General features: G+C 41.7%; 1 long non-coding RNA gene across 1 annotated transcript; it reads left to right on the top strand.

Annotated features, from left to right (window-relative positions):
• Positions 1-9,985, top strand: LOC133267296 (uncharacterized). The gene is made up of 3 exons (XR_009742702.1): positions 1-905; positions 2,607-2,696; positions 9,513-9,985. It is a non-coding gene; the product is annotated as an uncharacterized LOC133267296 (long non-coding RNA).
• The last annotated feature ends 14,726 nt before the right edge of the window (positions 9,986-24,711 follow it).

Raw genomic sequence — 24,711 nt, 5'->3', positions numbered from 1 at the left:
AGCAACAATTCCACATATCAAGGACAAGAGAAAACATTATTAACTAAACAAAAATAAACCCATGATCCTATCTACATTTTTTTCATACTTGTTTAGCAACACAGACTGACTAAAGCCCTTCTTATTCCATAAACTATCTCTGTCAAGCAACCCACTCTGGTGTTAAAAATCTGACGGGATAGGACATATCCCACCAACCACACACTTATAGGCATAACAGGTCTGAAAAATATGACATGCTACAAAAGTGGGATTACCAGATGGTTTTCCTGCTGTTTAATCTGTCTCACCCCTTTCCATGATGCAGTTCATTTCTTAGGACATAAATGTTAAGTCATTTCTCTCCCTTATTTGGCCCGTCTTCAGCAGGGTGTGTAAACTTGGTGTCTGATTTAAGGTGTACAAGTTGTCCTATAGTCTTAATGATTCTGAATCATACATTTAACATTAGCTACGTGCTTGAGGGTATGTCTTTGTGAACATGTTACGGTGAGGCAGTCAAGGGTGTGGATTTACAGGACACCAGCTCCTCTGCAGTAACTGCACGGATGAGCACCCTTTGCCTGCTGGTAAATGCTAAGTGAGTAGCCCAGAAAGAGGCACAGCGAAGATCATCTCTGCTTCCATACAGTCAGCTTTTGCTGCCATTTTCTGCATACTTTTGCCAGTCTGTCCCCAGCAGTAACACTATGCCCAGAAGTAAACACAGAGGCACTACCACCTCCCTCACCTCAAAAGGGATCCACCTCCAGACACAGCTCAAAGCATACTTTTTTTAATACACCCCCATAATCTTGCAAACTGAAGTCATTTTTAAGAGGCCTTGTCTCCCTTGCTGCATTACAGCTTCAGCCCTTCTTTCAGGTAGCATATATTCTTTGCAGAGTCTTCAACATTTATCACAGGTGACTCCTCTAATTCTTGAGCCCCTTTAGTTCCTTCCACTGGTTAAAAATGTATAGCTGGGAGTGGGGAGCAGGGAGGGTGGGAAATCACAAGCAATTCCTCAAATAATTCTCATAGTCAAACCATGTGCCTAGTGTGGGAGGAGGGGGACAGAGCTTGGGAGTACTGTATCCAGTGGTTGCTGTCCCAGAGATACTTCTGAGAGCCTGTAGGGATTGTTACAAAAGGTATATACTTCGCAGGGTCCTGCACAGAGTTTATCTGCTGTACAGAAATTCCTGCACAGTTTACATCTGCACAAGCCTCAGTGTTGTCTCTCACTAGAGTCCGTTCAGAGTACCAGAGGTTCCCAGGAATGCTCCCAGAAGCTTTTGGCTCAGCATGAGTCACTAAGTTGAGGGGTTTCTTCAAGTCCCTTGTAGCGATCATCCTGAAAACTGCAGAGGAGAAGCTTGCAGGCTCTGTCAGAGTTCTTGAAAGGTTCAACTTATACAGGAGTCATGGCTTGACCTCCAAAAACATTTATCTGAATGAACCAAGACACATTTATCTCAACCTTGCACACATTTAAGGTTTCTCCAATGAGATCACAAAATCTGTGAGATGTAGCTGGAAATTAAAGCCTTCTCATGAAAGTTATCCCTTTGGTGATTTCCTAAAGTCTTTTTTTATATTGTAATAATCCCTTGGATCCCTAAATGAAGATTAATTCCCCTTTCCTGTCTGAATTAGATACTTAAATCACTTATGTAAGGGCAAGTTTCCTCCTCCAGCAGTTTACAACGTACACACACACGTTATGTTGTCTGCAGTACAGGATGCACTGAAATACTCCAATATTTGATATATCTCTAGAACAGTTAACTCCTGAGGAAAGACTGCATTTTTGAGACCTGCTGATTTTTCAGAAGTAGCAAATGATCAGTGGGGCAAAAAGGTAGATTTCTCCAAAGGGGAAATAACAGTGTTCTTAGATTAACCTACAAGAATTAGAATTTCCCAGAAACAAAAATGAAAGAAGAAATTCCAACAACCATCAAGCCCCTTTATTCTGCTTTTGAAGAACTGTACCCTGATATTCCCTATTTACTGTGCTTTCTGAGGACTTGCCTATCTTTTACATATTAGCATTTTTAATGCTTCTTACTAGCCAAAATATTCATTGGGTTTCTTACGTTCCAGTATGTTGCTTCCTCTGAATCTGCGACTCCTCTAGCAGCACTTTTCCCTAATAGCATGTTGAATTCATGTAGTTTACAGTCAATGGTTCCTAGGTTCCTTTTAGTGCTCAAATCTTCAGTGGTAAGAAAGGTAAGGTAGGAGCATTTACCAGCTTGAACTCTCTGCTGTCTGGACAAAAACAGACCAAAATTTGGTTTTTACTTATTTCAGGACTTCAAACTATCGGCCTGTATAATTAAAGTTGGGATTGTTAAATACACTGAAAATATATTTACCTTGCAAATGTTTCACCTGTCAGTTATTCTACTTCAAACTCTTCAGCTCTGTGGTGTTACTATTTTGTTTTGATTTGATGTTTGTTCCTTTTAAACTAACCCCAAAGAATTTCACTCTCACCCATTGTGGTTATAAAGCTGTAGTTTGTTGGTATTGTAAATATTTGTGATCTACAACTCTCTTCTACTCTTCCCAGCTGTATGTGTTGATTAATAGTCCTTCTGTACTGATATTCCTTTTAGGGGACTTAGGAATGCCCACCAGATAATCATCTCCATCACTTGGTAACACTGCTGCTGGTCTGTTGTATAACTCTTGTATAGGGACTCTTGGTATGTAAATACTCCCCTTAAACTTCATATTTTGTTTCAAGGATAAGCCAAACCAAAACAATAACAAAACCTCCTTTATTTTGCATGTTGGGAGCACATGCCATTAATATTAATTAATTTATTTATTTAAAGTTGGTAAAAGAATTTGCTCTTAGGCTGGGAATGTGACTGCCAAGTTTCCTGCCTGCAATTTGTTACGGCTCAGTAGTAAACTCGTGAAAATAGGAATTTGAAATGGAAATAGTGACAGGCCTTTTAACTACACTATAATAAGCAGGGTGTTTTATCCTGCATACTGTATGTTGTTACACAATGGCAGCCTATCATAATGTGCACGGAAAACAAACAGGGTCTCTTTAGATTGCTCTCCTGGCTAAAACTGGGCAGACAGAGGAAGTAAAACAGGCTGAAAAGACAAAAGACTAGAAGGTCAAGAACACCACACCCAGACCTAAGCCCTTCTGTTAACCCAGTGGAGCACAGGGATCTTGAAGAACTTGTGCTTGAATAATTTGTCTTTGATCAGCTTGCATAAAAAAAAGAGGTGTAGTCTGTTACACTGCTAAAGGGGGTAAAGAAGGAGACTTTCCCTTAAGTCTTAAGCTGCAAATTAATGTAGCCAGGCGTACCCTGTTATGAAGAACAAAGCTCCAAAAAGTATCTATTTCTTGCAAAAGTTTATCTGCCTATAATAGTACATTCCATGTAATTCTGCATATATAAAACACATTAAAGCTGGTTTGCATACTAGCTTTCAAGCACCAGTTGTAAAACATAATTTTTCAGAGTTGAACATCCAGAGCCTTAACCAGTCGACTGAGTTTCTCCAGATTTACACCAGTGTAAATGTCAGCAGTGCTACATCTTTGCGAAAATAAAATACTACTATTATATTTTACAAGGCAGTTGGTAACTAAGAGAATAACTGAATCACATGTACAAAACAATCTCTGGGACTTGAACTGAGCACTTCTGGTTTGTAGCACACATGCTTAAATGCCGTATATTGAACTGCCACATCATGTCTATTTTTACTAATTGAGTTTACTTACTTGTGTTTGGGCACCACACCAGTTATTCAGCAAGTCCAAGAGATTAATGTAAAAGCCTCTGTGTTTAGAAAGTATAGGCACCCTAGATTTACAGCTGCTTAGAGGGTGGCTGACTACTGATCCTGATGTCTTTGAGTAACAGATGGTTTTGTGAGCTGCACAGATAATGAAAACAATATAATTTGCCTCTTAACGTTAAAATAAAGCAGAGAGGCAGAACAAAAAGAGAAAATGTAAATAATGTATTCACGTTCAACAGATAGCATACCTGCGCATGGGGAAGGGCTGGAGGGAAGCCCAGGTAAAACTGAAGGCTATCAATAGCCTTCAAAACTTATATGAGGAAAAACTTGCGTAAAATAACCCAGCCTGATCTGGACTGTGAAAGCATTGGCCCCTGTAACAGTGGAATTTATAGCTTTAATCTTCTTAAGAGCTGCATGGCTCTTCTCACATGCGGGGAAAACAGATTTGATGTTTCTGAGATTAAAACTACTGAGCTGAACTTTGCTTGATATTGGCCAGAAGCATTTGGAAACCTAATAAAGCATTCCATTAAAATCTTGGCATTTTAGTAACACCAAAGAAATAGGCTTCTCAAAATGCAACTCCAAGGCAAAGGACATGTTTTTAGGGGGGAGATTGTGGAATTTGGATTTTAATGAAGTTTGCAATGACTTAAAAATATATCATAGGAAACACGAGGTAGAATGGAACAATAAATGCCTGATGCAACTAGCAATGTACAGTTCTTCATTACCTGAACTTCATTTTATTTGAAGACATTTTTTCATGTTCTTCTAAATTTCATACTTCTGTGAGTAGCTGGAAAAAGTACAACACTCGTCATGAACTAGCTGTGTGGTCTCTAACAGGTAACGTAAGGCCTGATTGCTTAGACCTATGAGGAACCACAACCACAGCTGCGATCAACGTGAGCTGCTTGTGCTCTGGACTTTAGATAATCACCTTTACTCCAAAAAATAATGATAAAAAAATAGGCTAGCTAGCAGTTAAGGCTGGCTAGGCTACAGTTTGAGCTGCACAGGAAGCCCATGCTGAACACAGCTATGCATCCATAATCAGTACATGATTTGATTTGATCTATGAGGGGACAACTAATTTTTCTGTAGAAAGAGGCATTATACTCGTGGTGATGGTATGATCTATGAGTTCAAAGCTGCAGCACAACTGACAAGGGTGGTGATCTTGTCAGTAGTGGTAGAACCTTGTACAGCATCATTTGGGCAAATGAGACGAGAGCTGCACTGTTGAGAGCCCTTGCTTGCCTTCTCCACCAAGGTACAGAGAAAATGAGCTTCATAAACTACTGCTTTTACTGTGCTCTGCAGACAAACAAAGACACAAAAATTAAGACATTAAATCAAGCATAAAAGAAGTAAAGCTTCATAATCAACACTGACATGCCTCTTGCGAGGGTTCATTGAAGAAGTTTGGGGTTTTGTCACAAGGTAAACATTAATTCCAATATGCTTTGAAATGGCTTGGTCCTGTCTGTACTGGCAAAGACAGCCATGAAAGCTATGCTAGAGTTTGCCTGCACGCAGTTATATCTAATTCAGATTTTCCAATTACAGTCTACTTATAGGCTGTCCTATAAAAGCAGCAAGTACATAGGCTATCTGCTGAAAAGCTTGTGGTTAAAACCCTGGGAAGCCTGTAGTGATAATCAGGTAACGATCGAATGCCTACAAACAAATTTTAGCTTGGATTTTACCCCACCCAGAGAACCAGAGCGTTGAATCTGATTGCACAGCTGGTGTGAATGAGTCCTTCACAGGTAACTCAGGCTCATCCCACTGTAGATGACCGTGGAGAGTTCACTGATGCAATTCCATTTTCTGCCCTTTCAAAAGAAATTCCCCTTTGCACAGCTGAACACTGCGGGGTGCTCAAAAACTGGCCGCTAACGTGGCTGGTGTGCTTTTTTTTTGGTGTTGCTAACATACGAAGAGCTATCTACTGTAACAGATGCTCTCTGAGTGTAAAATAATAGCACTCAGACTTAAACTGTAAATTACAAACAATCCTTCTCTAACTAAAAATTGAATACCCAGAATGGGGACTCTTGTCAACTAAGATATTAGTAAATCAAGCTGAGGAAGATAAATTATTCACTAAAGCTAAAGTAACTAAAATTTTATTCAGTAAATGCTACTGTCAGCAGAGTTCTTTGCTATAATCAGTAGATGAGAAAGAGAATAATTACAAGCAACACACAGTAAAATCAGTTATGTGTTTCCTTTCTGTGTAAAAGCAACAGAAAGTGTTTCCATCCTTCCTTTTTATTAATTTCTATTGGTAGAAAAGATGCTATATAAATACTACTGGTACGGTGCCTGGCCACATCAAGGCAGCCATTTCCAAGAGGTTTTGTAATTATGTTTTCCCCACGAAACCACACACAGGTCCATGAAGTAAAAGTGACCTTGTTGGCCTAGTGGTGCAGCTGCCATGTATTTGATTACAAACTTACTATTACCGATGCCAAGGAGGGGAGTTGCAACATAAACTGAAAATGAGTTCAAGCATAGCTTGCTGCACAGAATGTCCCTGGTAACCTGGCTGCAAAAAGCATTCGACACACAAAGATGATTGGAGTTTTTTTTAACCTTTAAGGAAAATGCATTCCTCCTGTCCTCGCTGTCTGTTAATGAAATCCTGACACAAAGTTCTCCAGAAGCATGTGCTCAGGGCAAATACCCAAGATTACAAGGTCTGCACCAACACCTCTGGAGTACCTATGACATCTGAAATCTAAAACCTCTTCAGAAAGAACATGGAGGAATAGGAGGGAGCATGGGTAAAGAGATGTACACTGTGTTACTTAACATGGTCCTGCCCCGTAATGGCAGCCTCTCAGGAATTTCTGAACATCATGGTGGGGATGGTGAGCACAAAGCTGGCCTTACCAAATGCATGCAACTGCCCATCACCTGCATGAAGGGTAAAATGAATTAGCAGTTCATTATTTTCTTCAGCATGCACTGAAAGACATTTCTGTGCTGCTTAGATCAAGGTCAAGCTTGCAAGGCCTGATTCTTATGACTTTGGAAGAAACAGATATGATGAAAAAGAGTCTAGCAGCTATCTGCAGGCAGGATTTAATACCTTGTCTTTGATGAGGCTCCTGGGTGGGAATTTCCAAATTCCTCTGCATGACAAATGCAGCCAGGTGTTATCGCATGCATTTGCACTGTCTGCATCTCCTACAGTACCGGGTGCTAGAACCCAAATGCCAGAGCTGAACAAAGGTACATATGAGTAAAACTGCCTTCTGTAGGTCTCAACTGCATGCACTAAGGAAGCAGGACTAACTGAATGGCTGTTTCCTGAGAGCCGAATTTACTTTCCCTGTCCTGCATTAAGTAGTGAAGCAGGAACCAACCCCATCTGTTTTTCCAGTGCTAGTTCAGGGCAAGCCCAGAGGCATAGTTTGGGTGCTCAGAGAACTTCACAGCATTAAAAGACTTAGCTCAGGAAATGCTAAGGGTAGTCCTGCCCTCCAGAGCCTGACAAAAGACTGTATGCATGCACTGAGGAAGGAGGCTCCCTCTGTTGCACAGAGCTGGCTCTGTGGCTCTTTCCCATTTCCTTAGGGACCCAGGGTATTTGTATGCGAGCTATGATGAAAACAGATCAGTTAGCATGCAAGGGGACCTGATAGTAGCAGTCAAGATTGCTTTAGGTGACATAGCAAAAGGACCACTTGCCCTGGCCCCTCAGACTGCCACCACCCTCCTGTATGGGATCCAACCCACCCGCAGGTCAGGTGATGGGAAGTGCCCTCAATTTCCACTCACTGTAGCTGACAAGTGAAATGAATCCATTAGTCTCATTTTAAGGCACACTACAAAATCACTGTGCATATCTGCCACGATGGGCAGCTTGTGCCCATGATGCAAGCTAAACCTAAAACAGCAGAAGGATCATAAAATAAGGATTAAAGTTCAAGAAGGAAGCTGATAATGAAGAAGCCTGCCCAGACTATGCCCGATTCTAGCCAGCGTTACGTTATCTTCTAATTTTAGAACAGCTGAAAATTTTTCCCAGACCAGAAGTTGACAAGAGGCTGAGCAACGCCAGTGTCATTAAATCTTTGTTTTCAGGCACAGTGTTGTCTCCACACTGCAAGAAGTTGTTTCAGCATGTGAAATTTTACAGGAAGGCACACACTGTCGGTGGATGCCCATACAGGGAGCTATGTAATATGCTGAAACCATCTGGCATTTCGCGGTTTTGCAGTATCAGTCAGACGCACTGTCTGGAAACACAGGGCTCAAACCCAGAGTCCTTGATTCAGGTCAGATACCTACAGACGCCTGTGGACATTTGGCCGGAGTAAGAGCTGAAGAATAAAGCACTTAATTAGGCGGCTGAAGTTTCTGATTGATTTCAAGGCCAGCCAAGCTAGAAGCCTATTACTGCTTAGGAAGTTTTAGTAAATGCAATTATTATGGCACGTTTGATATAATACATGGACTTCATGAAATGCTCCAAAATATCATTATAAAGACTCATTCTGTTGCAGTTATGCTTTGTACCTTCTGACTAAGGAATAGGCCAGCTGACGTGAATCCCAATGTAAAGCTTAGTGAAAACTACCACTAAAATTAATAGAGCATAGTTACAGAAGAATATTTTGTATAGAATTACCCTCTCTGGAGTGTGAACAATGCTGCTGAAAGCAGGCTCTGGGTTACATTATTCCTGTAATCCAAATTTTTTAACCAGCTGATGTCACTAGGGAGATTTGAAGTCTTTATAATTACCGCTCAAGGCCTAGAGGAAGGGGGGAGGAAAGACAATGAAATTATGTTTCATATGTTGATTCAGAGAGTAACCTGCAGTGGCCTGTTAACTTGTTTCATCTATCGGGAAAAGCAAATTAATTCTGTATCCAGTTGGTTTTATGACTGGCAGCTCAATTTGCTTTCCCAGTTAAGCAGGGAAGAAAGTGGCCTTTTGTCACAAACAATTGCTTCCTGCAATGCTGCAGAATAAGATGTAAAATAGGCAAAGAGCTTCGGATACAGCTTCCAACGTCCTACTAAGAAGTAAAATTTCTTTCATCTTCCCTCAGAGAAGGAATTCAGGTTATGCTCTGCACTAAATTAAAGTGTTATGCTCAGTTATGTACATGTACAGCTTTGAAAACTGTTCCTGCTTCTAGGTCAAGGGCTCTCCCTATGGCCGGGTGCCAGCTTTATCCGTGGACTCCCATAATCCCTTGAAATAAATCAACTTTCCATTGAAATCCTCTGCCAGTTCCACTTCAGACCAAAATGTGCTGTCTGTAGCATGATGCTCTTTTATACTTTTGTGGAAACAAAAAAAAAAAAAGAGAAGAGAAACAATGTGGTCATTGTGTACTGGATACAGTTCAACGTAACCCACATTGTGTATATCAAAGGCTATCTTTGTATGTTGCACTAACCCCAGGTTTCTGCTTTTATTATTAGAACTAAGAAAAATACCTTCAAGCAAAGGAATAACTCAAATGGTTGAAAAGGATCCCAGCTTGCATGCATGTGCATGTGTGTGTGTGTGTGTGCATCCCATTACTACGCTGCTCACGTGGACTGAAGTGTGTGGATGCACTATACTACTTCCCGGCCTGGGCAGATGAAGCCCTCAAAGATCTTTTTTCTTTCCTCCTCTTTTTCTTTCCCCCCTCTAATATCAATTTGCTTCTCTGTGTGTTATAAATGAACCTGAATACATTCACACGTTTCCGTGGAAGACTAAAAGCTGTCACTTCATTTCGGGGAACCAGGCGGCTTTAAACTCAGCTGCAAGAAAGCCCAGATGCTACTACATCTCTGGGGGAAACTTATCTATTCAAAAAGGGGGAAACTTCTGAACAATAACAACAAAATAGAGCTTAAAGATGCTGCTGCTGTTCTACTGCTGGTGCTGAGGTCAGTACTTTGGAGAGTGGGTGCCAGTCAGAAGCTGCAACACTCTCCTCAAAAGACTGACATTTCTGAAAAGCTCTGCTTCTCCCCAGATCTCAGTAACTTTAAATGGTCTGCCAGTTAAATCAGAACAGCCTGGTATAAAGCCTCCCATTTTCTGACAACCTTTATGTTCTCTTGGCTCCTACAAGGCCCTAAAGCTGATCGTGTATAATCCTGAACTGAATGTAAAATAAATATGAAAACCTGTCATGATTTTACCGTTTTCCAAAGGATATTTCACTAAATAAAAAGAGCTCCATTTTTGGCACACAAATGCTCCACATAAAAATCGCAGTTCTTTAGTTCTTTAAAATAAAGTTACACAATGCAGTACCAGACTCTGCCCTCCAAAGTTCCCCCCTGAGCACTGGGGAGCAGCTGGCTGCATCCCCAAGAGCCGGCTGGCCTCAAAGGCCCTGGGCTCCTTTCTCCTGCACAACTGCTGTGTGAATTGGGGTGATGACACTGGCCCTGACCCCTGAGGGTCCCTCCAGCATAGAAGCCAGGGGGAAGTTCCCGGGTGTCATCTGAACTGGGATACAGCCCATAGTGGCCAGCTAAATGCAGCACTGGCAATTGCTTCCATGCTTGTGGTGCAAAAACAGTCTGAACAAATTATGGCCCAGAGCTCACCCAGCCTTCATGCCCTTGAAACCCGTTGCTTAAGAAAACAGCAACTGTTTGCGGAAATCTCTTCTGCTAAGCCTGCATTATTTAGCTATCTACATTAGCTGTGTGTCAAGGCGTGGGCTATAAGCTGGAGTGTCCACAGGACTAAAGCACGGAAATGAGTTTAAACCACTGACAAACTAGAGCTGATTTCAGGCTCCACTGGCTTTTCAGACTTCAAAAAGATCTGCAGGTCCAGAGCACAGCTACAAGTCAGAGACAGACACATCTGTTTAGAAAAGTAGGACCCAAGCACAGCAATCTGGACAAGGGATACGAAGTGCATTTTGACTGAGGCTATGACCAGACTAACATATTTGCCACCCATCAGGAAATCTAAGAGACCCATCCTGCAAATCTTGGGGTAGCTCACAGTTGAAAGCACTGCAAGTTTTGTTTGCACTGTACTGTTTGGGTGGTTGGGAGGGAGGAAATGGAGGCAAGGCAAGGAATCAATTCAAAAAGGGAAAATCTGTGTTGTCACTCACAATGTTTCCAGGTTTGTCTGCGGAGATCTTCCATCCAGGGCAACTTGCAGGTTTTTAATTCTAAACACCTGCCTCTCTTATATTCTCCTCTTGGAACAGGGTACAGGCAATTGAACTGAATATAAAAACCACAAGTAAACCATACACCTAGGGCTCTACTTTTAAATCAGACTGAGTGAAACTATCTGGTTTTCCCCTATAAAACCTCAGTGGACAGTTTCTTCAATTAGCTTCACCACCTTCAGGCCTTCCCTTTAACTGAAGAGTGCAGCTGAACCCAGAAATTCAAAGCAAAACTCAGCTGAAACCATTATGTTTCATCTGGTTACATGTCAAAACCTCAAACTTTGTGTACACAGGGCTCAAATTATAAACCCATCAGGCTCATCCCCAGAACTGGACCCAGGTTTGCCTAGAGAGCCTGTGAATCTTTTAGAGAAGCTGATATGAGTTTCAAGTTCATAATGAATTGCAAACCCCGAGTGGGCCGTGCGACTTTTCCAAGGTCAAACAGTGAGTTAGAAGGGGAGTTAAGGAGAGAACCACAACCCTGGCCACTTCACACACTTTGCTACCAAAGGTAGAAACTCACTCTGCTTGATCTTCACTCTGTATAGCCTCCGCCAAACCACTCAAAATAACCACTTTTTTTTTGCCTGTTAATTGTTTTAATAAGTCACATGGCAATGGATGACTAAAAACTACCTCATCTCTCTAAGGATTCAGCTGCGGAAAAAGCATCCATTTAGCTGCAGGGTAGTTATTACTGCATCGCTTTGATTTTGCTACACAATGCACACCCTGTTTATTGAAATGCTTACATGCTGCTCTGGGTGAAATCATCATCACTTACAGGTATACTCTGAAGCTAAAGAAATGAGCTCATATCCACACATCTAGACCCTAGATGAGCCCTGTCCACTTATCTGGATCTCCACAATGCTCTCGGCTGTTGGTCAATGCCCCTGTGGACATTTTTTTTAACACTACCCAAGACTGCATCTAAAACATGAAAATAAAATTTCAAGGTCAGAAAACACAATTGCAGTTAGAGTACCTGCCCCTACCAGTAAGTCTGCTGACTGCCACGGCACAAGGCTAACTGGAAAGCACTGGGATGATTTCAAGTTTATAGTATAACACAGGATAGTCCTTTTGTAACTAGACCATCATGCAGTGGTTAGTTACTTGCCTGTTTCATATCAATACTAGCAAAGCTTTAATTCTAAGACTTTTGGCAATACCACAAGCAACTGTTCCAGGAGCTAGGCTTAATGCTGAAATACCATCAGGGCTGAGGATTGCTACATATTGCTTTCTAATAGCCCCTGCTGTTTGACACCTGGAATGACATTAAGGAGCCTGGCACTGTATATAGAGTTCTCTACCAATAACTGAAAGTGCTTCTACAAGATGGGAAGAAGACGAGGGGGATCAGCATTCAAGGACTGAGTCTGTTTAAGATATTGAAAACATTTTTGTGGGGTGAGACATCAATATTTGAAAAGTAAGGTATGGCTTATATATACACAGCAAAAAACCCTGCGATTCCAATGCATACCTTTTTCCTGTTCAGGTTAATTAGGAGGTTGCTGTACTCCCAGCTAGTTTTGCTTGCAGGCAAATTTCTTTAGAGCTCAGCAGCCAGGATTATATATAGGGCTAAGCTTTCCCACCATATCACTCTAATATTAAAAGAATTTCTCTGGCTTCCTGTTAAACCATGAACTGATTACAAAATTCTTTTGCTTATTTAGGGCCAGATTCAATAAAAATTCTGTCCAGCTTCTGCATCATGGAAGGCCACAAAAGTCCTGAAATATTTTGGTTTTGAAGCCTGTGCAGGCTTCCATGGCTGGGATGCTGGGTAGCTATTCCAGTCAATGTGGTCCTCATAAAGCTTTTTAAGGTCCTGCTCCATATGGACATACTGATTTCTCTTTATTCTTTCCAGTGTGGATTACAATCCACTTCAGAGAATCTCTGATTTATGCCTCTAGCTACAAGCTAAATCCTAGAGGAATAGGTCCTTTTCATATCAGGTCACATCCTCTGCAGAACACTGACAGAGAAATTAGTGTTTCTGAAAAGAAAGCACCACTTACAAAAATCTGGTATATTTTGCAAGCTTTATATGAATATAAGCGAATGGTGAATCTAAAAGGAAATTCAATAAACTACTCATTATCTATATTCATATGACTAAGCTACACATGGAACGTAGCTTTTATCCTCCATAAAAAATGTACAGATGTTCTATAGAAAACTGTATGAACAAACTTTAACCTCACGACTGCTATTATTTTGTAATAAAAGGCTTACAGCATAATGTGAGCTTTTTTTAGAATTTAAGTTCCATGTGAGTAGTGTGTTGTTAATTTAATATTAATGCAATGCACCAGGAAGAAGTCTGCACAGAATCTCAAAGAGAGAGAATCAGAGTGCTGCAGACAGGAGATTTGTGGCATGGATTTTATTTGTTTCAGCACTCAGCACAAAATTCATTGACCAGGATTCCCATTGCCACAGGGCAGTGGAGTCATTTATAGACATTTTCACATGTCTCGGCGTGAGGATTTTGCTGCAGCATTCCCGCTACTGTTCCTGGGAATCATGTGGTTAAGTCACCTTGCACTGCACTGAAAATTTACCTCTCACTGTCAAGTGCATATGAATGAGCTGCTTTTTTGGGAACAGCAAAAGAAAAAAAGCATCCACTGAATAAACTTTTGAATTTCTTTTACTAAACCATCCTTCACGTAGCAGGTGCAAAGGCTTTCACCAAACTTGCAGTCTGCAAATGCGGCGCTCATTTTGCTTGCACCACAAACAAGTTAAAGCGGGGGAGCAGAATAGAAACCCAGTTTCATCCATACAGTCTCCCTCTCCCAGTACCTGATCCCTCTCCCCTACAGCATCTGCCATTCAGAATACCTATCTTCTATTTCTCCAAGGAGTCAGCTCACCGTCTCATCTCCCAATGCATTGGTGAAGTAATTTATGACTACCATTATTATAATCGCTTAGCAGCTCCCAAGCATGTAAAAATAGCAACAATAATCTCTCACACTTTTCCTTCCTTAGCACCCCACAGGAGAAAGAGTTTGATTAATCCTGTAGGGGTTACACATGCATTTGTGTGTTTCTATAACTTACAGAGGGAGTTTGATGTTTTCTGAAAGCAATGAGGTCTACAGACATCTTATTCATTGTAGAAGTACATTTCCTCAGTCTAGATACTGCTTCTGGGAAAGTCCTGTGCCCAGAAGCATCCTTCTGTCACTTGACAGTTTTGTTGCTTCTGTGAAATGCCCTCATGTGCTATCATAAAGGAAAGCCCAATCTCAGAAATGGTGAAGGCCATTTCCTTGGAAATCTCCCAGGATCAAATTCGAAAACTCCATGCAATGAAGCAGAACTTCCATTCATAGCAGAGAGAAAAAAAATGGGGAGACATTTGTGAACAATTTTGAATTTCAAAATTTGAATTTCCTATAGCAATAGGAACAGACCTAGGAATAGCAATATAGCAGTGGGAATAGACCTATAGCAATGTGTGCATGGTAAACCAACAGACTGCTCCCATTTTTTCCAGTTTTCTGAGCATGTGATTTCAAATGCAGTTACCATTTTATATGGAACATCATAGCTGCACTGCACCCAACAGAGTGAAGACTACAGTCTGGTCCCTGTGAAATGGAGATGGAGCTTTCCTATTTCTGTGCATGTTGCATGGACAACTACTAAAGCCCAAAAATTCACAGAGGCAGAAAAACACCAAAGGATCTCAGCACTTGGAATGGTTACAGAAGGAAGAATTTCAGAGTACTCCTCAGTTGACATCTAGGTCTAAACTGCTAGGAAAATGTTGATTAGTTTCTCTAAAGCTATGATTTTAAATCCATTTTACTTAAACCGGTATAGAAGACAGGGTGGACATTCTCATATTTCAGTGTTAAACCCTGTCCGTTTTGCTTTAAATCTTTTTAGGAGCTGATTTGGTATTTGCAAATAACATGGTCTTAAGCTAGCACAGTTAAATTGTTTTTCACGTGATTGTAAGTAACACTGATGAAGCTATTTAATTCAACTGAGATCTTAGACATGTCTGGTTCACTTCTGGCCATTTGCTCTGCAGCGCAATGCCAACTTCAAGTAGTCACTAAGATAATTAGTGGAAGGCAGTAATTATGCTTGCAATAAGGAATACAAAAACCTAGATAACATCTACAGAAAATCAAGCACTTCAGCTCACCATGTGATCTCCTTAGCTCTCCAGTGGCTTCACATGTGTATGGGAGAAGCCTTGTCAGCTTCCAGAAGTGAGTTTGGACACAGGAAAACAACTGCTGCTTGTGACTCCTCTGGCTCCACCTTAGGGGAAGGAACAGAATGATTTCATGGAGCTTCCACTGATACACACAGCTTTTCCACACAGGTTAGCAGCATTTGATGATCAACAGTATCAAATATCAAGAGTGATCCAACAAATAATTATGTTTCACTAGCCAAAGTTACAAGGACAGCCTCATTACCCTGTGCTACCCTGAAATCTGAGTGACAGGGATTGACTTACTGGCTGCCTCACAGCTGATGTTAGAGATTAATTTTTGTCAACCTGATTAGCAGAGGACACAGTTAAGGTTTGGGTGCTACCCTGTAGGATCTCGCTCTTTGAAAGACAGATTCATGAATGAATCTTACCAGACCACAAATTAGCTGTGATAGAAGATTTAAATCAAAGGAGGACATCATAAATTCCACTTACTTATGCCCAATATACCCTGTTTCCATGCCCATTTGCTCAAACCTGGAAAGACCGTGTTACGTTTCTTCTCCTGATTTAGCTTGAGTGCCTGGGATGTTTCTGCACGGGCTGTGAAATAAGATACCTCATACAAGAGAGGTGACAAGGTGAGTAGTGTCAGCTGAGATTTATAAAGCAACACTAGGCTCCTTCTGTAATGTCAGAGGAGTAGGTATCTGGCAGTGGCAAGGTATGTTGCAGTACTTTGCGTCCATGTCTGTGTCAGGCAACATTTCTGTCATGGATACTCACTCGCTGTCTTTCAGTTCTTCTGCTCAAGTCTTCCCTCATTTCTGAGAGGGACTGGAGGCAGAGAGAAAAGCAGGAGTTGAAGGCTGAGCATGCCTGGCAGTAGTTGCATCTCTGTCTCCCTGATCTGTTCTGTTACTCCAAAATGTTTTCTAAAACCATAGGCAACACAAAAGACAAAAGAAATGTTGGGTTGGCCTGCTTTGTACTGCTCCAACCACATTCCCTTTTTGTGATCTGCTCATTCAACAGACTGGCTTACTGCCTAGAGAGCAAAGCTGCACAAGCTGATACATCAGATCTTTCAGTCAGACTAAGAGGACTTAACAGGGGTGGGAAGGGTTTGCCTTCTCCTTGCATCAGTGACCATTTCTTCCTTTGCAATTAATTAGAAAAACATCTTGATGAGAAATATTTCCTGTGCAGTTGATGCTCACACCTGCAATGACCTGGGTCTGCATGTGTATACCCTGGTCCTCTCTGGGGTAGCCTAAGAACTCTTATTTGCCAGCAGCCTCGTAACAGGGACTAGAACAAACAACAAGCCCCTCTGGCTCCAGTTTCCCCCAGTTGCCATCACACCTCACAACAGGGTGATACAAGTCACAAGGATACTATTTTTTTTCAGCCTTCCCCCAACCTTTTAGGTGAGGAGCACTGCCACATCTCCCAGAAATCTCCACATATGCTATTAAAAGAAAACAACCACCACTAGAAACAACTCAGAGCCTTCTATGCTTGAAGTAACAACTCATGGGCAAACTATTCATCTATTAAGATTTTTCATTAAAACAATCACTCCCAGCTGAGACTTATGAAAGACCCTGCCAGGCCAAAATGTCAGCACAGTTACGATATTTATTATTACAACTGTCAGGCCAGAAGGGTTTGCTGCAGAGGATCCAGCAGGCGTGCTCAGGCAGCAGCTCCTGCCGGTGGGCCAGCCGCTTCATGAACAGGACTGGCAATCGTCAGACGTCAAGCTCTTGTTTCAGGTCCTGCCCTCCTCCCCTTTGACCACCATGGATCATTTCAGTCACTTAGCAAGAAGCAAAGACCACATCAAACAGGGTAAGCATTAGTGTTATTCTGCTTTTAGAGCTGATAAAAGTCATTGTCTCAGCGTTCCCTATTTTTAAACTGCTATAGCATGGCTTCAAGGACTCGTGACTGTCAATCAGCAGGGGAGGGACAAGCTGGAGGATGAGGTATACTTCCCTCGAGGTGGTGGCTGCTCCCCACAGCCAGGTGCTTTGGGAGATGTGGCTGAGGGCATCCATAGGCTGCAGGTCCGTGCTCAGGAGCCACAAGCTGGTCCTGGTGCAAAGAGAGGACTGAACTTGGGTTTCATAATGGAGTTAATGGCAGTCAGTGGAAATTGAGCTGCAGCCAAGGTGGAAAGCCATGTAGAACAGATGTCTTTACAGAGGACAAAACAAACAAAAAGAAATACTCAGAGCCTAAGTTGGAACCCTTGGCCACGCTAAATCTCTAAAAAGCCCTAAAGTGCTCTAGAGGGAGGCTGTCCGACACACTTAAATTCCACATGTATAAAGTAAAATACATTTGCATTGCTAATTTAATAAAGGACTTCTTGACCCGAAGTCAAATACTAGTGCAAGCCTTCTGCATGGAAAAGCTCTGATAAGCACGCTCTAACTCCCTCGGTGAACGTTCAGTAATGCTCCTTTTTAAAAGTACGTATGCTTCTCCTGGTGTCTGATGCTAATTATCTTATCAGATAACAGGCAGCCCTGTGCTGAGTAGGTATGTAATATATTAGCCTTGGGGAGGGGAAAGAGAAAAAAAAAAAAGCAAGCCTTATCTTTCAAGTAGATTTGAAACTGCATATGATCTCTCTGAGGCTGTGGAAACTTTCCTCTGCAGCACAGAGCTTATATAAGGAAGACAAAGAAGGGAAAAAAAAAAAAAAAAAAGGAAAAGGGGGAAAAAAAAAGAATCCCAAACCCGCCCAGCTTTAAGGCTGCAATTCTCCAGGCTGTTCCTTTCTGATGAATTTTCTCCTCTATCAGTATTTTGGAATGACATACAGGTTAAAGCATTCATCTGGCATGGAAAGCAGCTTTGGTAATTGCAAGTTTACATTGCACTATAAACGAGCAGATTATAGTAAACAGATGAACTGTGTAAATAAAGTATCACTCCTAGCTCTCCTTTGTGACTTGTATCCGATACCACTACTACTGCTTTTACTACAACTACTACTACTACTGCTGGGCTTCAGCTGACAACTCAGCCTGAAACCCTTTATTCATCTTTATTACTACTTCAGCTGTTCTGAGAGCAAAAAGGCATGGAGGACTTATTGGCCAGAGGCTCTCTAACCTAGCAGGCCTGCCTGAGAAATCAATAGGCAGCACTCAAGAGCACAAAGATGGATTGTGAAGCCGTGGCTGGTGGAAGAATGCACGCTGCATCCGGAAGGACACGGAGACAGTCAGTTCTGCTCTGCCAGAAGCCTCCCAGACCGCGCATGTTTGCACACCAACCCCGTGGCATCCTTCCAAGACAATTTGTGAACCTTGGTTCACACCATTTTCAAAGTAGGTCATACGCAGTAATCTCAGCCGAGGAGAGATACACTGTCAGCAGCAGTCGCTGCAAGGAGGGCGATAGCTACAACCAATGAGGGAGCTGGTGCGAGCGGAGAGCCAGAGTGCGATGAAAATGCTCGGTCTGGGGCCAGCTGCAGCAAGGTGCTTGCCTGGTTCCAACAGCTGACAGGCGAGCTCTAACAGACCCAGCCTCTTACCATTTATAGCTGTAAAAGGACTGACTGTTCTCCTGGACACAACCACCAGCACGGCTTAAATATTAATCTGAATGAAAATACAGTAGGGGAAGAAATCTACCCTTTACTTAGCTCTTGTGCTCCTGACAGCAGGAATCACAGCTAATTCTGAGTTGCGGGATTTAAATTTACTGTGAGCTTTGGATTGTTGCTCCCTAACATGCCTGCCTCTGCATTGACAGACAAAACGCAGGCTTGAAGGTAGATGTGTTTTTGACAGAGAATCACTAAAGCACTTAAACTTTCCTGCATTTTCCTGTATCCCTTGTGTGAGCTAATTTAGGAGCATGGAATCAGAAGTGGGTACATTTAAAGGTATATATTCGAAAGATGGCATCCAGGAAAATAAATGCAGAAATATAGTATGCATACTTGTTTTCACACTAGAACAATATAAAGACCATCAGAGAATTACCAGTTTAAAGCAACAGCATGGAACTTCGCATGCATAGGAGCTGTTAGGGACGTGTTGCCTTTAAACACAGCCTGCACATCGTCAGAGATGACTTGATGCTAGAAAGCTGAAGGATTGCCTGAAGAGTGCTACTGTGTTATGCAACTTGTTTTAAAAAATGGGTTAATTTTTAAACAGGCTGAGTTTAACCTTGCTTCCAGTCAATAGTTACATGAATCTGAATGAAATACACTCTCTGAAGAAATCCACCCTAATAGAATGGGTGTGCATAATTTTTAGCACTGAAGTCAACATAGAAACAGCAGAGCTGGGCAAGCATTGCTTTTTTTTTTTTTTTTAATCTGACAAAGGAAAGGAGTGACTGTCCTCCATTTAAGAAGTTGTGCTTTTTCCTTCTTTTCTTTCTTTACCTGTGATGTGTCAGGCTGGAAACCCTAAACAGAAAGGAGCAAGCAATTTCTGAAGTAATCACGCTGTCTGCAAAGAGAGAGAGGAGACAGCGCATTGTAGACTAGCAACAAGGCTTATCTCCCACCCAAGAAAGAGCTCACAGAATGACTTTCTGCTTCCAGGGAGTGACCTACCTGATCAATAGCTTGTCCAGGGAGCTGCAAGACATGTCGAAACATGCAACAATGTGCTACTGTTATCAGCTGAAGGGTGCTGTAATGACTTTCTATGCAAATATATAGAAAAATCCACACATCTAGAAAGGGTTATCTTGGTACATCGTCAAACGAACAATCTTTATTCTCTAACATGGGATGTGATACTTCCTGCCAAAATCATATTGCTTTCCTGTTATCACTAAGCTTTGACAGAAAAGTAACCAACAAAAATCCCTTCTGCTGCTGCCTCCCCAGAAGAAAACCCCTTTAAGAAAAATCGTAACAAAGAAACCCCCCAGCCATTTCACTATTTTTTCCAGAATGACAAAGAAATCTAGCTGTGGTTACAAACAGGCCCAGTATTGTACGGTTTCAAGTCATGTGAGTTTTATTACTTCTCAGGCTAACTTTTGCTTTTTCCCAGCCAGCTGCTGGCAGTTGTCATTTTAGGATTGAAAGCAAACTACTTAGAAAACAGATTTGTTCAGAAACCTTTTAAAAATTATTCAGAAAAAAAAAATCTTTTGTGTTTTTCATTTCAGCTTGGATGTAACCTCTTTTTTTCTCGTCTTTGAAAGGAATGAGTCTGAAATGCTAAACGGGTCACAGAGTAATTACGCATATACCTGAAAATTAAACACACATTCAAAGGCTTAACTAACAGCATATCCTAATTCATAACAGGTATACGCCACTCACTTTTTTTCCAAGGTTACATTAGAGTGTAAGAAAAACTGGATCCCATCATACCCAGGGAAGAAAACCTGCAATCTTTCTGCAGGGTTGAAGGGAAAGAGACAACAGCAAGGTGATACTGTGTTGATGAAGCTGACCTGATACTGCATGGCAGTCCCAGCAAGTCTTGTGTGTCACAAATCTTGGTGTCAAGGCTGGGGGGGTGTGTCTCTGGGGTTATTCAGAGAAAGGTCAGTTCTGAGTCTGGGCCTGAGCAGGTCAGCAATATCATACCTTGTCTGAGCCAACCTAAGATCAAACCTGGATGACTACTTTCAATACTGTAAAGCTGTGTTTCAATTGAAGACAAAGATTTTGGCAAATCCTTCTATGTTCAGTGCAGAGCCAAATTTACTTTCTGGGGCATGCACATCATCTTGCTCTGGTGTTACTGAATATTTTTTGTTGGCTTACCATGTTTTCCCTGACCTTGCAGAACACAGGTTTAGCAGCAGCATTTCAGGTGCACAAAAGGAATTGGATCCATATCTCCTTCATAAAGTGGAGGTTGTTTGGGTTAGTAGCATCTCTCTAACAGATTTACTTGGTGGTAAAAAACATTTTTCTTTGACCTGGAGAAGAGAACGTACAGAGATGGCAGAGATCAAAGGCACAGTGAAGAAGTGCAAAGGACCTCGGCATGGCCTTTAGAGTGGTGCATGGTGGCACAGAAGAACTCTGAACTAAGGTAGCTGGTTTGTACATGACCTGCCTACCTCCAGCTGAGCACTTGTTGTGAGTGGGTTTGAATTTTTTGGAACAACCACTGTAGTACTCTAGTAACTGGTGTTGGTTAAACGAGACCTTTGGCCAATGCCAAGTCTCAAGATGGGTTATAGGCGGCTTAGATCAACATTTGCTTCCTTATCCTGAGCTCCCCTAGATCAGCACAGGTAAGGCATGAGTGCCAAGCTTTTATTTACTGTCTTTTGGATCCGTTGCTGCAGTGAGTTTGAAGAGTAGCATGACCCAGCTCTTCCCAACTACCTTTGTACTTAGTGAAAACTCTGTAAAACTTTGTAAAAGCAGCGTGCCAAATACCCACTGTGTCAGGGACAGAAACCCCACACATCATGTCCCGGACAATTTTTAAACTGAGCTAAGACTTTTCTCCTACTTAAAAATTATTTTTATTCCCCCCTCCCTCCCTCCCGATGCTATGGTTTCTGGAATACTCTAGTTTGTCTTGAGGACCACACATGATCTCTTCTGCCTATGATCAGCAGACAGCTATGTAGGAGTAGGGTGGATGTAAAAAAATGGGTTCATTTCAACTGCGTGTTCAGTAGCATGCACATACTAGAGAAGGTTTTCTATGACAGCACCTCTGTTGCATTAGTGCTACTGCAAAGGTCTTAGGTGCTTCTGGTTGTTCACTGTCTGGCTTCACAGCCAGAAAGAACATCCTCAACTAAGCCGAACAGTTGAAACCTGTTAAAGGGAATATACTGTCTGCATAGTAAAATTGCAGATTGCATCCTTATTCCATTCACCTCCTCCTCCTTCCCCTTCTGCCCCTCAACTCTGCTCTCACGAGCACTGGAATAAGCCTGATGTGGCAACCCTAGGGAAGTCAATGGATTTATACCAATGTAACTGAAAGCAGAAGGTAGCTAAAAGGCTCAAAGATCTGTGCTTGTGTATTACCCCTGACATTTCTGACCAAACTGCTTAGCTGACCACCATTAGATTAGCAGTCTTAGTTTAGTGTTTCACACCTCCTACACTCAGAACATCAAATCGTGTCAGCTCACTTGTGAGCCAGAAGAGCCTGCTCCTCCATCCTATTCATTCATGACAGGTAGCACAATAGCTGGCTCAGCCTGAAGTACTCCATGCCCCAGGGCCATGAGCGTAACTGGGCTTTTTTACACCATGAATCTCATCACCTTGGCTTAGCACCACCCAGGTAAATGTAACCCTTCAGTTTATAGCACATGAGGTTTTCATGTGTTGGCATCAAACAAAATAACATGCTAATCCTTCTGGTATTAATTAAATGGGGCTTAAAAATCCATTCAGATGCTTTGTAGTTGCAAGATTTCCCTGGCAAGTGTGGACACTGCTCTCAGTCATGAATTCCCACAGAATCTAAGCTTTTGTTAAGAAAAATTTTAAAATTAAACTTCATGGCAGCAAAATCCATTTTTCCAAGCTCAAACTGAGTGCAAACTGATGAGACATTGGCTTCCTGAATCTGCAGAGAAAAAGCTCCAGTGCTTGTGCTGTTCCTCCACCCCAGCACTGCCAGCCAGCACCCACTGATGGAGACTGCCAAGATCTCAAGCTATTCTCTAGTGGGACCCCATGCCATGCAGGGAAAACTAGCAACCCCACTAATTTCATGCTAAAGCTTGCAAAAGCTAGAACTGGGGACAGGAATGGGCACTGAAATGATTCACAAGAGATGAAGATTCTTAAAGAAGGAGGCTGAAGGAAAGGATGAGTAACAGAAATAGCTTGCTTGCTTCATCTTCCAGAGAAGCAAGGAGGAGGGTGAGGGATGCTGAAATGAGAACACACTTCTTTCCCCCGCCCTGTGGCTATCAGGAAGTTGACAGGAAAAGAAAGACCCGCTCTGGTTCAACAGCTAGAAATGGGAGTTTCACACTGAACAAATACTTACTAGCTATAAAATGAACTGAGGAACTGCATCTCCAGGCAGCCTCCCGCAGTAACTTCCTTGCAGAAATAAACCAAATCGCAAGTGCTGCTGAGCTTCTCAGGAAGACACCAATAGCAGCTTGTGATAGAAATTCTCTCATCTTCCTCTAGTGCGTATACCCACATCAGCCTTGTTGGTATAAATGCATTTCTTAAAAACATGTTACTGATCTAAAATTGTTCAAATTCCCTTGTATTTTCTCTAGTGAAATGGTGAACACCAGTGTGGGGATTATTTTTAATTTTACCATGTTATGTATTTTTGAGAAGGGTAAGTATTATAAAATAATAACAAAGTTTGTGGTGATGGTTTTGGTTTGGGTTTGCTGGTTTGGGGTTGGTTTTTTTTTTTGGTCATAACCCGAAATACCACACATTTCACTAATTCAGGTACTATTCTCTTGGCCACTATCTTATTCACCTGGTGAAGTCAACAGAAAAAGCACAGCCCTGCTAGTATGTCACTGGTCAGTGGGACTCACACAGTCACTAAAACTGAGACTTTCCTCAGTGTAAATAATGTTGGGTTTATTTGTTGTTGGGTTTTGTTTTGGCACTCCACTTGATTTAGCTTAAGCCACATAATGCAGAGTCCTGCCCATCTGTCCCACTTAATTATAATAATTGAAGAACTAAATTTGCTTCCAAATATCATTAATTAATATTATACTACAGGCTGGGTGGGTAAGGGGAGGAACTCCTCTGTTTCTGATTCCTAAAAACCCCTGTCAAACCAAAACAAGGTCTGGAAGATTTTACATTATTTTGCAGTGTCAGTGCTGAGGACTTGATAACCACAGAACGTGCTCTGTGATCTTTAATAAATTTGTATCATAAGCAAACATTGTTTGCTGGCAAACAATTTGCTAAAATATCTTAACTTGGGTTTTTCTCTGTGCCAACATAAGTAGGATTTGCTCCCTGTAGGAATATTTACATCACAGGATACATAAACCCTTTATGATGTATGCAATTAGAACTTTCTCACTAAACTGTTACCGTTAGGTAATATCATTTAGGCAGCTTACATTTGGTTGATTCAGATTGCTCTGCCAAGTCTCAGGTAGGGAGGAGAAAAGCCATCTAGTGGACAAAAATGTAATTCGATACCAGGAAATACTTCTGGGCATGAAGCCTTTGCTGGAGACCTCTTTTTTTTAATTTCTTTCCTTATTTGTCTGCAGTACTGCTTATCTAGGGATACTCTGGAAGTCTCCAGGAAACCAGGGTTTGCTGGAGGGCAACAGCATAGATAGGAGAGATCTCTAAACCCAGGTTTTTGACAGATTTTTTGATTAACAATTGTCATAAAATGTAGGAGCCAGTTCATCCCTCCCATCTCTAACAGAGAATTTATCAGCATATTTCTTACAATGCTGTGAGGGTCAACAGTTGACTGAATATCGTATCACTAGATTCAATGCTATGTGCGAAGCAGACTGGCATTGCCACAGGGTTTAAATAGCTGAGGAGCTAATATTTAAACTTTTGTCCTATCTGATCCCAGAAAAATAACGAGAAGAGGCTTCCTGACT

Source organism: Pezoporus flaviventris, unplaced genomic scaffold (genome assembly GCF_033815535.1).
Source record: "Pezoporus flaviventris isolate CSIRO_AGI_PZ_B2104156 unplaced genomic scaffold, CSIRO_AGI_Pfla_v1 ptg000007l, whole genome shotgun sequence".
Taxonomy (NCBI): domain Eukaryota; kingdom Metazoa; phylum Chordata; class Aves; order Psittaciformes; family Psittacidae; genus Pezoporus; species Pezoporus flaviventris.
Note: the sequence above shows the minus strand (reverse complement) of the source record. Positions and strands in the feature narration are given on the sequence as shown.